We start from the raw sequence: 16115 nt of genomic DNA on the forward strand, positions 1-16115 counted from the left end.
CATCATGTCCTTCAAAAACCATCTGAGGCACGGAGAGAGAGCTGGACTGCATTTTGGTGCGTCCAGAGAACACCATCATGTTTTGAGGTGAAGCACGGAAAGCATGCAGCGTTGTACTCAACCCCAGTGCTGCGTAACCGGAAGGACCACTGGCTTAGCTCTGCCTGTCCCTGCCTCGCCTCTCCAGCTCAGGCTGTTGTTTTCGAGCCCCGCCTGTCCCTTAGCCCCTCATTACTGGCCCTGGAAAGTACAAGCCGCTTTTCCTCTCTCCTCACATGGAGTTTCTCTATAGAAGGAAATCTCCCTAACGATCATGCAGCTTCTTCTGGCAGTTAATTTCTAAATGTTTTCAACTATATTCTCAGAGAATATTTAGCCTTTACCTGGCCCTCATACACTTTTTGACTGCGTCCCCATGGAAAGCTCAGCAGGCTGACCCTACCTGTTGAATCCACAGCACTGACTCATGCCCACCCCTCCCCCAGCTTGTTCTGCTCCTCACTTGATAATCCACACACCTGGGCTTGTGGCACTCTGTCTTACCAAAGGACAGTGTACCTCCTCTGGACAGTAGCACCTGCCTAGTCCGTGCCCTTCTGGCCTCTCTTTCTTTCCCGCTGTTGAAAAGGAGAGGGGTGGAGGTCAGATCACTGGCTCAAAAAGGAGGCAGCATCCAAGCCCCGTTCTGATTACAAGTGTCAAATTCTTTCTGAAATATTCCTGGGGAGTGACAGAACAAGCAGATTTATAGGGTCCACACTTCACTGGTTTTTACTTGGGAGGCACGTGTAGATGAGAAAAGATTAAAAGCCCAAACACGTGTCTAAATCAACAGCATGGACTTCAGTGCCTGTCCAGCCCGTGCCACCATGGACAGCGCTCCCAACACCCTGGGCCTCTGCACCTAGGGGACAGTATGGGAGGGGAAAAGCCCAAAGAGTTAGGAGGGAAGTTCCAAATTGTCAAAATATCATCATTTTCATGAAATATGTCTTGGAAAAGGGATTCAATTTTTAATACGAGCTTTCTTTGAAGTTTTAAGTACCAAAAACTAATTCACAGGCTTGGATAGGGTATAATTCAAGCTGTGATTCATATTTCAGATTTAAAGGTCTAGGGTATTATTTCTTCCAGAAGCACAAGTCTGGAGCCTGGAAAAATAAAACAGTGATTAGAAGAGAGAGTTGCCTAGGGCATGGCTGTGAATTCAAATCCCAGCCAGAACACTTCATCACCACACGAAATCAGACAAGTTCTGACCTATCAAAGCGTCCAAACGTCAGGAATGAGACTTCTTAACTCTGAAGCCTAACGTGGCACCCAGGCCCCTGCTCATGATGTAAGGCAATGGTAGGTAGCATGATCTGCAATCAAACTAGTTGACAGCATTACTCTGTAAAAATTCCTTTTCAAAATTACTTGTCTCCTGGCTTCTGCTTGGCGCATAGCCAGGCCCAGCTGTTTTAGCCATCTGGGGGTGAACCAGTTACAGTTAATCTTTCCCTATATATATATGGAATATATATATTTCAAATAAAATTTTAAAAATTATTTGTTACATTTACTTTTGAGACAGAGAAGAAAGAGTGACTATGAATGGCAAGCACAGACCCAAAGCAGTAGCCTAGTGGCTAAAGCCCCTAACTTGAATGTGTTGACATTCCATACACATGCTGGTTAGAATCCCAGCTGCTCCACTTCCCATCCAGCTCCCTGCCTGTGGCCTGGGGAAGCAGTAGAGGACAGCCCAGTAGAGGACCCTGCACCTGCATCAGAGACCTGAAAGAAACTCCTGGCTTCAGATTGGCTCAGCTCCAGCTATTGCAGCTACTTGGGGAATGAACCAGTGGATGGAGGATATTTCCTCTCTGCTTCTCCTTCTCTGTAAATCTGACTTTCCAATAAAAATAAACAGATACTAAAAAAAGAATGGCAAGCACATGGTCTTACCTAGTGGTTCTCCCCCCGCCCCCCAATGCCTGCAGTGGCCTAAGAGCAGGCCAAAGCCAGGAGTCCAAGGCAGGTGACAGGGACCCAAACACTCCTCCCTGGCCGCCGCCCCCCAGGCTGCACACTACCAGGAAGCAGGAGTGTGGAGCGGAGCCAGGACTCCTTACACAGGCGCTCGTCTGGGATACAGGGGTCCCCAGCACCTCCTGCCCTCTTTGCCAGTCACTGGCCCCTAAAATTTATTTCCTATAGGGAAACCGTGGTCATAAACAGAGAAGTGCAAACAACTCAGTTCTCCCTGAGAGCGTCCGGGGAGAGGAGCCAGCTTCTCTAAGGACCAGGAACAAGCAGCAGCTGCTTCCAGCAGAGACGTCGGCCTCGCTCACTCCCGGTCTCCAAGCCCACCTTCCTTCCAGCTGCACGCCTCTGCTTCTAACACTGGCTTTCATCTCCATGCTTGGTACCGGAGCCCAGTGCCAACACAGACCACACTCACCCACAAAGGAATCCAGCCCTCAGTGTGCAGAGCCAAGAGGCTGATTTCCAGGGGCTGTGAGAGTGCTGTGATAATAAGGGTCAGGGTAGATGTGCGATCAATTAACGTATCTGTGTGGATGTTTTATAGGTGGGCAGCCCTAAAGAAGGCTGTTACTATGCTCATATTTTAATGCTGTCGAGGTCAGCATCTTGCACACAAATATGCACTGGTACATCTTCCCACAGCAGATCTGCTGGCTTTATCACTTTCAATGATTTAAAACAATGAAAGGACACTCCATTTGTTTGTTCAATAGTCAATTGAAATGGAAACAGTTAGCTGAGTGCATCTCTCTTCAAAGTCCCTTTCCCGCTAGTGCCAATTACAGGATAGCAAGGCACACGCCGCACAGCCCGCTCAGGGTAATAAATCACCAAACTGGAGGCTTCAGTTACCTTGCTGATTTTGATAAGAAAATTAATAGAATTAGCAGCTTATCTGCCCAGCCAGGAAATCCACATTAAGAGAAGGGGGAGGGGAGGAGGCAAAGAATGAAAAAGACAAGACAAATAAGCCTGTTTCTATGGCCAAGACTGCTTGTATTTCTCCCCCCCGACGGGAAACGTTGGGGTAGTTCCCGTTGGCTCCCTTCCAGGGAGAAAGCTCTGGGGAAACAGCGCAAGAAGCACTATCAATTACTGTCTGCTTGTTGTGTTTTCATGCATCATTAAAGCTGGACAAAGCCAGCAGCGCTCAGACGCTCAGAGAGGCTGGAGCAGGCAAGGTGCAGGCGCTCCTCGTCAACGGAAATCTGGAGCAGAGCAGACCGGACTGCGGGGCGGGGGCGGAGCGGAGGAGAACCTTCTCGCCAAAGTGGATTCAGCATCTTCCGTTCACTTGGGGCGCAGGGTGTGGTGCGCTCCGCTTTTGCCCAGGGTAGGATAATCGTTTGCAGTGAAGCTGTGGCTCTCCAAACAGAATGCAGAGACAAGAGCCATTTGTTACAGACCCTCAGTAGCCTTCTTCCTGCTCCTTCTTTCTTTAAATATATATGAAGACCTGTAATTATTTCTTTGAAGAACATTTTCAACAGCTGTAAATGGTAATGAGCCCATCACTGAGTGCTCTTTCTTCTGCCAGCAGCTGCAAGCCTCCCATTCAAAGCAATTAATTGATATTTGTAAAGTGCTTTCAAACCAAGACGCGCAGCCCCCTAAGTGCCTCCGAGGGTCCTCACTCCTGCTGCATGGGCAACTCGAGAGCAGCTTGCTGTAGACGGCGGCGAGACTGTGGGGCTAAAACCCCGCAGCCCCCAGAAGGGAGCCGCATAGGTGCACCTTGCAAGAGGGGAACAACTCGGAGGTTAACTGTCAGGACAACAACAGCCCTGACAATTAGATGCTGTGCAAGGCCCAGTAAAGGCTGGGCTCTCAGCGGCACTTGCCATTTTCACACATTTCCACATTTCCATCAGCATGTCTGTTTACAGCAAATGTTAGTTTGCACTCCACTTCTTCTTTTCTTTTTTTCTTATTGGAAAGGCAGATATACAGAGAGGAAGAGAGACAGAGAGGAAGATCTTCCATCCGATGAATCACTCCCCAAGTGGCTGCAATGGCTGGAGCTAATCCGATTCGAAGCCAGGAGCCTGGAGCCTCTTCCGGGTCTCCCACGCCGGTGCAGGATCCCAAGGCTTTGGGCCATCCTTGACTGTTTTCCCAGGGTACAAGCGGGGAAAGGGATGGAAAGTGCTGTTGCCAGGATTAGAACTGGCACCCATATGGGATCCCAGTGCATACAAGGCAAGGACTTTAGCCACTAAGCTACCATACCTGGCCCCACTTTTTATTTTCTTATTTTTATTTATTTGAAAGGTACAGTAACATAGGCTCCTATTTTCATCACTGGTGCATTGCCCAAACACCTGTAACACTGAGGCTGAGGCAGGCTGAGGGTAGAAGCCAGGACCTCCATTTGGGTCCCCAACATGGATGGCAGGAACCCAGCTGGCATCCTAAGCCACCATGCGTTGCCTCCCAGAGTCTGCATTAACAAGAAGCTGGACTGGCGTGCAGAGGCTGGGACTTGAATCCAATCTTTGCAGCAAGGGACACGGCTGTCCCCAGTGGGAGATACCAGGACTCTAGCCCCAGCACCAGAGCCCTTCTGACACATGTATGCTCAGGCGATGACTGGGAAGACGCTGCCTGCCAGACACAGTGGGTAAAGCTCCCACAGGCCAACTTGGAGGCTGCCTGGCATCGCAAGCCCATCCTCAGGTGGACAGTCCTTCTCCTCAACCAAAAGACACTGAGGATTCTCTCAAGTGCACAGTCCTACCCAACCACAAGATGGCAGGGACTGTCAGCTGCACAGTCCTTCCCCAGCCACAGACGCCAGGGATTCTCTCATTCTGTGTTTCCTTCAGGCAACAGGCACACAATGGAGCAATGGAAAGGAGGAAGCTGCCCAGCAGAACCCACCACTTTCACTCAGTATTTCAACTCTGAACAGTCTTAACCGACAGAGCTACAGCCCTGCTCTCCATGTCCCTGGCGGCCAGGCTGAGAAGGGCTGGCATGAAGGAGAGCAGCCCTCACATCGAGAGCTCACACACAGCTACGCCTGCAAGACAATTCACTGGGGCAACAAAGAAGCAATCAACCTGTTGGCATCCGCTGCTGTTAAGAGCTCCAAGGAGCAAACACCTGCCCTAGTCTTGGACCAAGGCCATGGGCAGGTTTGCCTTTCCCCAAAACCAAAAAGTAGAAGCTCACTTGAAAATTCTGGGTTGCGGGCCCGGCGCGGTGGCGCAAGTGGTTAAGTCCTCACCTTGCACGCCCGGGATCCCATATGGGCGCCGGTTCTAATCCCGGCAGCCCCGCTTCCCTTCCAGCTCCCTGCTTGTGGCCTGGGAAAGCAGTCGAGGACGGCCCAAAGCTTTGGGACCCTGCACCCGCGTGGGAGACCCGGAAGAGGCTCCTGGCTTCGGATCGGCGTAGTATCGACCCGTTGCGCTCACTTGGGGAGTGAATCATCGGATGGAAGATCTTCCTCTCTGTCTCTCCTCTCTGTATATCCGCCTTTCCAATAACAAAATAATAAAAATAAATCTTTAAAAAAAAAAAAAAAAAAAAAGAAAATTCTGGGTTGCTATGCAGCTCACTGCTGACCACTCAACACCACTTCGTCATTAAGAAACAAACAATTACAGACTGTTAGCACCATGCAGCAATATTCTCACACACCACACGCACTCACACACACACAGTATGACACCAAAGACAGACGTTTGGAAGGCAAACAATAGGCACTAGGGAGAATGCATACAAACAAGTTTAGGAAGAAGAAGTCGAAGAATGCTATGTGAGAACCATGTGGATGTAAGACAGCCTGCTCATTGGCAGTTAAGACAAAAATCGCAACCCATGCAAAGCTTAGCGCTAATTTTTTTTTTCAAAATGGATGACTTCAAGGAAAACTCTGCACATGAGAAAATTGAATGCTGTTTTCTAACCTTCACTCCCACCAGCTAATCAGCTAAGCTGGACAATAAAGTTCAGTAAAGTGAAGCAGGGACCTGGGAGGTCCGTTTGCTCTTCAGATCGGCTGCCCCCGAGGGACAAGCCACATTTCACTCCAATAGCGCACCCAGAATATGCACAACCTCCTAACACACCCCACACAAATGTCACCTTCCCAAGAGGTGGCCTCAACCTCTTCAACAACTCCAACTGCATCTTCTGCAGGCTACCTAGGACAGAAAAGAGGACTTACCAACTTCCCTTGCAGCTGACAATGGGTTTCAGTTTAAAATGAAGAAAAGCAATTCCACCAACCTGCTACAGAATAAAACATATCAGACAGGCTAGAAAACTCACTTGTTGCTATGTTTAAAGTTACTTTATAATTACAACCTGACCTAATCCTCACTAGACCACAAAATAGGCATTGTTTTCCTATGAAAGTGACACATTTGAGGTTCAGCTCAATGAATTTTGTTCAAGGGAACTGACATTGTTAAGGAGGGGGTTTAGCCAGTTCCTGGCACATCCTCGTCTGGCATCAGAGCACTCGTTCAAACACCTGCTCCAGCTGCAATCCGTCTCCCTGCGGACGCACCTGGAACACGCGGGCAATGGGCTCACGTGCTTTGGGGCCCTGAATGGAGCTCCAGACCTCTGGCTGTGGCCTTCCCCAGCCCTGATCATCACAGCCGGTGATGTGAACCAGTGAACCAGTAAGTGAAAGAACTCTTTTTCAAACTGAACCACCTTTTCAGCTCATTTTCCACAGCAAGCTACCCGCCAATGAAAGGGAGCAGTGTACTTTGTCATTAAAGGACTGTCCCAATTGCATTTAGTGAAATGCCCTCTTTCCTCTAGAAACTAGAACCTCAATATGCTTTGCAGGTTGATTTTGAGGGTTCAGTGAATCAACCTGGGGCCAGCACTGTGACACAACGTGTTGGCGTGTGCCACCTGCCACACCAAACACCACTTCTTATCCACTTCATGTGTCTAGGAAGCAACAGATGGCAGCTCAAGTAACAAGCTTGTCACCCGTGTGGAAGACAGGGTAGTTCCAGGATCCTGGCTGCAGCCTGGCGAGTGAGCCAGCAGATGAAGTACCTCTCACATTCTCTCTCCCTCCTATTTCCATCAATCAAGCAATAGACAACCCACAGAAAGCATCTAACAGGATTGCAAAAGGGAGTTCAGCCTCGTGGGTGCAGCCAAGCACGGGGTAGTCTCTAAAGAAACAACACTGAAGTTCTTTTTAACTACTGAAGTCATAGCAGATAGCAGGGGCACTGAGTAATTACTTGAAACACGTTCCCAAAGAGCATCAAATGAACTCAGCCAGATAGACTCCCTCCATCCACTCCCAGCTGAGCTCACGCCCAAGACTCAGCACATTTGTCCCACACTAACAGCACAGGCCACACTCAGAAGTGAATCCGTCACAAAGCAGGGGAAAATGAGACCTGTCCCTAACCGTCAATCAACCGATTGGCTGACCAAAGGCACCATGCCAATGCTGCGTGACTGCCATGCCTCCACTGGTAATTCACTCCCTGCCTTTGTTCATTTCTTACAGATGAACTCACATCACACATGAAGCATGTTAAGGCTGTGCTATAAATTTCAGCTGACCTATAATTTGTGGTACCGAAAAGTCAGTACAGAACAGAATTCATCCTTCATAAGCTCAAAAACAAACACGCACCTGTTCTAGAAATGGGCTAGTGTGTGCAAACCTCCGTCTTGTTTGCACTTCTGTATCTCTGGTAAATAAAGGTGCCGGGAGACCTGGGGGAGCAGGAGGGAAAGGTAGGCAACACGAATAGCTTCCAAATCCCTTCAAAATGGAACTAAACAAGAACAATCTGCTAAATCCTTAGAAAACAGGAAAAGGCTTAATTCTGAAGTTTGACTCTGAGCCCAGGAACTCAGAAACCAAAAAGTGATGTGCTTCTTCAATACTGTCCCCCTCTCCGGTGAGACTCTATTTTTATGGTCTCAGCTAGAGCTCTTACACACAGATGGGCAAGCCCCCACTGACAACGTCGAGTGTCATTGTGGTGGGCTGAACTACACTCCAACCCCCACGAAGACTTCAACATAGGACTTTAACGTCACACAACACACATGAACACAACTGAACAAGAGTCTAAATATTCAAAATGGAATTTATAAAATATGAGCCAGATGCATACAATCTTTTGGCATGCAAAAGCAAGACCCAGAGGCCTAAAGGAAGTTGACTATTAGGTCAGACCATTAAGAACATTAGAAACGTCTAATATTTAAAACTACAATAAAAATGTTAAAAAGATAAGTAGAAACCTTTTAAATCAAAGTGAACTCTGCTTACAAAAGCAACTATCATAAACGATAACGCCCTGCACAGCTCCAAGCACACGTGGTGCTGATAGCTGACAACAGCAAAGGGAACAGGCCAAGGCAGTGCAAAACTGCTGGCCTCCATGTTCTTCCTGAAGAGGAGGAACACAGTTAGCAGGAGACCCAGATGCCCTCTGCTTGTGTGTGCTGACGTGCAGAGCAGGAAACTGAAAGAAACAGCTAGCTAGCTTCCAGTCAAGAGATAAAAAGGAAGATGGGGCCAGAGTACCACTTTAAGTCCCAGCTGCTCCATTTCCGATCCAGCTCCCTGCTCAAGTTCCCAGGAAAAGGACGGAAGATGGCGCAATCAACCGGGCTGCTCTCCCTACTGTGGGCTGCCAGGGGGTCCTGGCCCCCAACCTAGTTGTTACAATCATTTGCTGAGTGAAACACCAATTGGAAGACTGAATTCTCTCTCTCTCTCTCTCTCTCTCTCTCTCTCGCTCTCGCTCTCGCTCGCTCTCGCTCTCGCTCTCTCTCGCTCTCTCTCTCTCTCTCTCTCTCTCGCTCTCTCTCTCAGATGCTCTCTGCCTTCCCAATACATAATAATAACAAAAGAAACATATAAGAAGGCAGCATATATTACACAAAACAACTTATACATTCAAGATAATCACAATCAGAATTCCAAGGACATTCTTTATATGACTAGAGAAAAAAAAATCCCAAAATGCATATGCAAATGCAAAAGACCCAAAATAACCAAAGCAATCAGAAACAATAAGAACAAAGACTGAGGCATCACAGTACCAGGCTTCAAAACATGCTACAGGGCTGTCAGAACCAAACAGCCTGGTACTGGCAGAGGATAGACCTGTGGACCGACGGAACAAAAACCCTAGGAACCAAGCTACTGCTAGAACCAAACAACCTGGTACTGGTATGAAAATAGACACAATGGACCAGTGGAACAGAATAAAAAACCCCAGGAATCAAACTGAATATACAAGCAACTAATCTTTGACAAACAGGGTAAAACCATTCCCTGGAGGAAGAATGGCCTTTCCAACAGTATCAGAAAAACTGCATTTCCACATACAGAAAGAGGAAACAGGACACCCATCTAGTACACGACCCAAAAATCAACAAAAAAAAAAATGGATCAAAGGTCTAAACTTTACACCGACCACCCCAAACTACCTGAGTGAAGCACAGAGGAATGCTGCAAGACACTGGCCGAGGCAGAGACTTCCCAGGGAGACCACAAAAGCCCGAACACGCGCAAAACTTGACAGATGGGATTGCAACAAAGAGGCAATCCAGACAAGTACAGCCAGGCATCAGATAAAGGGTTAATATCTGGAATGCATAAAAAAAAAAAACCCAGCCCACTTGAGAAACAGGTGGGGCAACATCGTGGGGTATCGTGGGGTACTGGGGGAGGTCAGCACCTGAGATGCAGCTTCCAGCAAGGTGCCAGTCATTTCCTGGTTGCTCCACTTCCAGCTCAGCTCCCTGCTGATGGCTGGGTAAAGCAGTGGAAGATGGCCCCTGCCACCCCGGTGGGAAACCAGAATGCAGCCCCTGGCTCCTGCTTCACCTGGCCCAGTCTGCACCTGCAGCCACCTGGGCAGTGAACTAGCGAATGGAAGATATCGCTCTCTAACTCTGACATTCTAAATATTTTTTTAAATTAGCAGATGATATAAACAGACATTTTTCCTTTTCCTTTTCTCAGACATTTTCCTTTTCTCCATAGTGTTTCTCGTGGTGACGCCTTTCAAATAAATAAAATGAATCTTAAAAATAAGTAAAATTCATATGCTAATGGAATCTGTACATTAAACTTTCTGCTAGCCTTATACACACTCCCAATTTAAAAAAAAAAAAAAAAAAAAGCAACTTCTGGCCAAGAAACAAATTCTCCAAAACACTTAGGAAAGAAATAGTGCCAATTTCAAATAAGTCATTTCATAAAACAAATAAGAAATAATTACTTATTCATTTAAATGTTCAATTTCTGCTTAAAATGAATCGCTGATGAGTGGGAGTCAGCGCCCATCAGCCTGCGGGCACCACAGCTACATCACAGGACGAGGTTTGCACAAAGTCAAGGCTCAGTGCTCACACGGCGGCAGGAGTGCCTCTTCCCACCAGCCAGACAGGGTCTTGCTCGATTACGAGAAAAACGTGCCCAACGCCAAGTGCAGGTCTGACCCCAACAAACCCTAAGAACTCACAAGTATCAGCCATTTCCAGTCACCTGACTGCATCTCGGGACAAAGCCTGAAGTCCTTTTAGGGACTAGGGCTGCGACTTAGATCCGAACACAGTCCAGGCTGTTCCACTTCCCATCCAGAGCCCTGCTAATACACCTATGAAAGCAGTAAGAGAAGGTTCAAATACATGTTCCTCTGCCACCCACACGGGAGCCCCAGGGGAGTCCCTGCCAGGGGCATCAGCCTGCAAGAGCAGCAGCCATTGCAGCCATTCAGAGAGAAACAAAGATATGCCTTTCTCCTTCACCTTCTCCCTCTCAAATAAATAAACGAACCTTTTAAAAATTAAAGGAATGCAAAAATATCCAGCAAGCAACAAAGTAAAAGTCACCCTATCTACGGTCACCAGATTATAAAGTACAGAAAGAAAAAATTATAACCCATAATGAGAAGATCCATCAAAGTCAACTCAGAACTGGCACAAATGATAGAATTAGCAGACAAGAACATTGAATCAGTGATGATTCTCCTATATGTTACATGCATAAAAGAATTGAAATTGAACTTCAGAGACAAGAGCTACAAAGATTTAGTGGGAAATACACTGCAGAGGATCACCAGCAGATAATGTACAAGATTAGCCTGAAATCATGCTAACACAAGCGTTTCAAAACGACATCCACAGAGACCAGGGAAATTTAACAAAAGAAAAGGTGGGCAAATGTGGGGCTCAAGGGCAAAGGGGTCACTAATTCAACAAGATGGTGACTAACAGTCAAGGTCACTGGCAAACAACATGGCAGCCAAGGGCAGAGCCCTGAGCGTGAACCAGGGCGGTGGTCAAGTTGTTTCAGCAAAGACTGATTGGCCAGGGCCGACTGGCTCACCTGCTCTTGGCCTGTGGGAGGTGGCTTCCGAGTCGTGCAGGTGACAGTTGGCTCCTAGTTCTCCCCTCCTGGAATTCCTGGGATTCCTGGTCTGATCGGAACTGCTTAGACAGACCCCTGTGTGTGTCTCTCGCACTCGATGGCGGACAGCAGGCTCACCACCTCCAGCTACGGGGTACTAGAGGAATCTGTGGGGGAGACCCCGCAGCCAATCACCTATCCTAGCAGTTACATCACTAACCATGATGGCCACAGCCTGTATCAATGCCCCTGGGCTCAAGTCCTGACTCCACTCTCAAGTCCACCTTCCTGCTAATCCACATGCTGGAAGGTAGCAGGTGACAGACAATCCAGGCTTAGTCTGTCAGCCAGCTGGGAGATGCGGACTGAATTCCCAGCTCCCAGCTCTGAGCTGGCCCAACTCCTACAATTACGAGAATTTGGGAAGTGAACAAGTCTCTCTCAGATTTTGTAAACAAGATGGTAAGGAGGGAGGGAGGGGGAAAAATCATGTTGTGGGGCAACCATAAACAAATCAAAAAGAAGTACTTGGCTCTCCCTGTCTCTACCTGTTACTCTACCCTTCAATTAAAGATTTTAAAAACCCATATGCAATGTATGCCCCAGAAGAAAATAACAAGAGACAAGGAGAGGGTAACTGCCTGGAGAGACACTCATCAAATGTTTTCTAAACCTGATGCAAACCCAAAGCCCACAGACCCGAGAAAGTGAAACCAGGGCACAAGAAATGCCAAGAACCTCACACCAAAGCACACAACCACCAAGTGTCTCAGAGCCCGTCGTAACGAGAACATCTGGAAACCCTCAGAGCCCGTAGGCACGGCTGGTGCAGGAACAATAGAAGAACAACGCCTGAAAAATGTCACCCCGGCACTGCACACGAGGGAGGGCATTTCCTGTGAGCAGACTCCCGTTAAATGTCCCGCAATCCCCTCCAGACAGAAACGTGCAGCTCACAGGAGAACAGCGCTGAGAGGGACACCTGTCATAGCAGAGACAACGTATTTTTTTCTTACTTATGTGTCTTAGAAACAATAGAGAGATGCGGCTGACACTGTGGCTCAACAGACTAATCCTCTGCCTGCAAGCGACAGCATCCCATATGGGCACCAGTTCATGTTCTAGCTGCTCCACTTCTGATCCATCCAGCTCCCCACTTGTGGCCTGGGAAAGCAACGGATGACGGTCCAAATCCCTGGTTCCTGAACCCATGTGGGAGACCCAGAAGAAGCTCCTGGTTTCACATCAGCTCGGCTCTAGCCATTATGGCCAACTGGGGAGTGAACCAGCAGATGAAAGATCTTTGTCTCTCCTGCTCCTTATAAATATGCCTTCCCAATTAAAATAAATAGTAATAATGAGATTGCTAACATGTATGAGACTTCCCTGGAGTGTCATCACCGCTTTCAGGACTGAAGACAGGGATGACGTCTGTGCGACCTGTGCATGTTTACACTTTGATGTGGTGAATTTTATTGTATGTGAATTATCTTAGTAAAGTAACTTATTAATTTCCTTACTAAATAAAACTAGTAACTTCATAATAGGATTTGTGATTTATTTAAAAAGATGCATGGCACTATTAGACACTAATTCTCCTGATTAATCTATAGACTCAATGCATTCCTACTCCAAATTTTCTATTTTTGTGGTAAATGACAAGCACACTCTACAATTCACATGGAAATGCAAATTACTAAAACTGTGGAAAAATCACCAAAACACACACACACACAAAAAAAGGATGAGCATAGTCACTCAAGTGGCAAAGCAAGGGGGTTAGAAACTTTGTTAGGATGCTCTTAGAGGTGCAAGTTATCCTCCTAACACCACCGCTACACAGCGCTCGAAGGCCAGGACACACACAGGACGCCACAGCTCCCACACCCACCAAGAACAGGAAGTAATTCAACTGCCCATCAGAGTTGCTGGAGAGAAGGCGTGCTCATTTTGCAGTGGGAACACAAGCAGTAAAGAAGAACGGCCTGGATAAACTGCACGATACGCTATTGACTGAGAGGGACTTGATACACCTTGCAGATAACTGCACAGGCATGGAAACCGGGCAGAATTTATCCATGACGATTATGGATGTCTGTCAAGATGGGGAATAAAAGCACTAAGCACCGGTTAGCATGAGAGGAGAGGAGATGGCTTTGGCTAGCAGCAGGTCCTAGGGCCACTGATAAGGCAGCAGCAACAGTCACCCTCAGTCTAGGGAACGGGTACATGGTATGAACTTTCTACCAATTCATTATGTTCTCACACTTACAGCTTCAGCACATTTTCCCAAGTGCGACATATTCAAAAACAGTCATTTGGTTTTGAGTCTGATTTCATTCAAGAAACCATGTAACATTTTACCCTAATTCTCTACCACTTAGATCTTTAGACAATGATCATCTACCACAACTTAACAACAATTTAAACGCACTGAGAGATGACACCGACTGGGGCCTTGGGAAATGAACAGAAGCAGATCACGAGCAGCCAATGGCAGTTTGCCCTTGGAGTCGCAGCCACAGCCTCTGGAAGTGCGTGGAAAGAACACACAGCTCTCCAGCCAGCTTCTGTACTCAACCCAGACGCAACCTGCTCTATCCAGGAGCATAATGCAAATACAAGGAATGAAACTGATTGTCATTTAATCAAACATACAGGGAAAAAATCCAGTATGCTACATTCCCTTCCAGGTACTCATCTCGGGCAGTCGGGCACCTCTTCCAATGAAGCTTTCATGAATGCCACACTCTGGGCATGCCTCGCGGAGAACTGCGTGCAGCCCCCGTGGCACTCTGTGATGACCTGCAGGGTGGTAAATCCACTCTCGGGGAGAAGCACCCAGCTCTGTGCCCAGGAAACAGCACAGATAAAGCACGCACACAGAGAACAGCACCCAACTCAGGTTACAGGTGACAGGGCAAGACTGGCTGGACACTCACTGACCAGCCAGAGGACCGTGGGGACACCGCCTCCTGCTTTCCAAGCTGAAGTGCCTTTCTGCCCGGCCTGCCCCACTTCCCCGCCTGAACTACAGCTGCTCAGGCTCGCCTCCCGGAGGCTGGGAAACACCTGAATTGCCAGCGTGTTGTCTGACAAGTCTAGTCAACAAAATTACGAGATGTGCAAAGAAACACTCAAAGGAAAGCCAGATGGTAGATTTCACAGAGAACGTCAGAGTTCTTGGTTCTTACCAAAGTGTCTACAGGACAAAAGGGCAGCGTGCTTTAAGGTAGAAGGAATGTGCAATCACAATAAACCCACAATCCCTTGATATTTACAACCAGGAGACAGCAATTACACAGAGGAACCAAATACAAATCCCGGAGTTGAAAAGAACAGCGAGAAAACGAAAATTGCACTGGAAAGCTCAAACCCACATCTTAAATGGCACAAGAATTCTCAAACACAGAAATAGACCCACCCAAATAACCTCAAACATTGGGAATGGGGGATAAAATAAAAGTAAAACTGGACAGATCCTCAAAGCACAAATACATACATGAACTCTTTTTAAAAACTTCCTGGAAATGTGTATGATGAATTCCAAAAATTTTTTCACCAAAATAAATAATTTTAATACCATTGTCCATGAACTTTTGGAAATAGCCTCAGACAATGAGATTAATAAGAGGAAAGATAAAAAGAAAAAAAAAATAGGAAACACTCTCAATAGTGATAAGTTCTTCACCTGGGTGAAAAACATTGATTTAGAAGTCGTGCAAACTCAAAATACACAAGCTACAAACAGATCTATACTTAGACATATAATTAACCTTTTAAAACCAAGGAAGATGAAAAGAAAATCTTGATCAACAGCAACAGAAGACATTAAAGGGAGTCATGATACGGTTAGCGGCTAACTTCTCAGCCATCTCGGAAACTGAAACGCAAGCGCGTTACCGAGTGGGCAGCTCCGGGGGTCCCGGCCCGCGCCCGGGCGCACGCGCAGGTGGAGCAGTTTCGCTGTCCTGCCGGCATCGTGGTGTTTCCAACAGGTGTGTGCCTCGGGGGAGAGAGCCCCGGGGAAGAGGCACGTGGACCGAGGAGACGGATTTCTCACCTGTGGTGAACTCGCAGTCAGCGGCTTTTGTATTTGTTTGCCTCATTATTTGGAACTGCAAATTTCCTAGTTGGTATTTCACTTATTTCCTTAAAAGCTGAGAATGCACTCTGCGCCACTCCCACTCCATCCCCCTACCTCCCACCCCCACCTGGGAAAAAAAGCCGCAAAACTGTGAGCAGCTTCCAAGGCTCCCACCGCGGCCCAAGGGACGGTCCTCACCAGGGATCTGTGGCCTGGCCTCCCGGGCGCCCGTGGAGCACCTCCACGCCCGGCCACCTCCAGCCAGGCCCCGGGCCGTCACTGGGCCCCACACAACTCCCAGGGAGCGGCCTGGACACGGCCCCACTGACCTTCACACAGGCCTCCCGCCTGCCTCTCCAAGCAGCATTCGCCTTAGGACACTGTAAGTTCCTCGGAGAGTCACTGTCCCAGCCTCCTGGGGGTCTTCCAGTCCCTGAAGGACTCTGCTGCTCTTCCGGGAAGAAGGCGCCTGGGGAGAGGCGGAGCCTAGATGGGAACCGCACCAATCAGCAGCAGAAACGCCTGCGGCCCCTGACCCAGCACAAGTGCCCGCAGGTGGGTGCTTCTCCACGTGCTCACCTCCGAGCTGGAAATCTCTGGCACCTGCGAGGCGCTTAGGTCACCTCC

At 48.0% G+C, this 16115-nt stretch overlaps 1 long non-coding RNA gene across 1 annotated transcript in view; it reads right to left on the reverse strand.

Moving 5' to 3' along the window:
- The window catches only part of LOC121155499, a 142610-nt gene extending 126709 nt beyond the window's left edge, over positions 1–15901 (reverse strand). The window contains exon 1 of the long non-coding RNA XR_005883674.1: positions 15818–15901. This is a non-coding gene — a long non-coding RNA (uncharacterized LOC121155499). The remainder of the gene's footprint in view (positions 1–15817) is intronic.
- Between the last annotated feature and the right edge of the window lie 214 nt (positions 15902–16115).

The sequence above is a fragment of the Ochotona curzoniae genome, unplaced genomic scaffold (assembly GCF_017591425.1).
Source record: "Ochotona curzoniae isolate NIBS_2020 unplaced genomic scaffold, NIBS_Ocur_1.0 contig_2927, whole genome shotgun sequence".
Taxonomy (NCBI): Eukaryota; Metazoa; Chordata; class Mammalia; order Lagomorpha; family Ochotonidae; genus Ochotona; species Ochotona curzoniae.